Source organism: Egretta garzetta, unplaced genomic scaffold (assembly GCF_000687185.1).
Source record: "Egretta garzetta isolate BGI_Z169 unplaced genomic scaffold, ASM68718v1 scaffold219, whole genome shotgun sequence".
Classification (NCBI taxonomy): Eukaryota; Metazoa; Chordata; class Aves; order Pelecaniformes; family Ardeidae; genus Egretta; species Egretta garzetta.
In genome coordinates, this window is record NW_009260671.1 from 118,137 (window position 1) to 119,010 (window position 874).

General features: G+C 67.8%; 1 protein-coding gene across 1 annotated transcript in view; it reads right to left on the reverse strand.

The window, feature by feature from the left end:
- SPEG (striated muscle enriched protein kinase) overlaps positions 1–874 on the reverse strand; it is a 63,869-nt gene that overhangs the window by 62,481 nt on the left and 514 nt on the right.

Sequence of the window (874 nt, forward strand, 5' to 3'; positions counted from 1 at the left end):
ACTGTCCCCTGCCCCCTGTCCGTCCTGCCCCACCGCCCGGGGCAGGGGCTGCTCTTCTCCCCATCTTCAGCACCGTGGGGCACAGCCCACCACCGTGGCTCCCACTCGCAGCCCGGCAGGGATGAGAATAACGCAACGCACCACGCCATCGCAGCACACGACTGCCCTCCACGCGCTGCCCCCAAAGCGCCCCCAAAATGCCCCCAAACCGGGCAGCTCCACTGCCACAGCTGCCACAACAGCCACGGCGTGCCACGGCACTGCCCGGCCTAGGTCCGGGCTCACCAGCGCTCTGCCACCCCCCCACCTCCTCCAGCCATCGGCGATGCAGAAAGCTCCCCTTACCCAGGCCTGGGTGTGGGTCCCAGCACTGCTGACCCGCCTGCACAGAAACGAGAGCACGGTCCTTGCCAACAACCCCCCCGGCACTGCCTGCACCACGGCATGAGCCCCCCTTGCAAACCACGCAGCCTTTCCTTGCAAACCACGCAGCCTCCGGCCCCGGGCACCCAGTGCCCTAAGACAGACCTTGCACCCTGCCCCCCAGGAGCCTCAGGACCCACAGGGGATGGCAGGGCTGGGCTGCTCAGCCCTGGGCTAGCGCCACGGCTTTGTGGCTGGTGGAGACTCAAGCTTGACCCGGGGAGGTACGCCGTTGTCCCTGTCTGTGTGACACACATGAGACCTCCCTTCGTGCTGCGGGGAGAGGACCCAGGGCAGGTCTGGGTGCCCAGGCCTGAACGGCGATGGGGCTCCTGGGGTGTGGGGCAGAAGGTGTGGGTGGGGGTCCCTGTTGAGACTGGTCAGGGCCATTAAGACCTATGAGTGCTCCGGGGGTGCTGGCACACGCCCAGCACGCCTTCCCCAGCCGAGC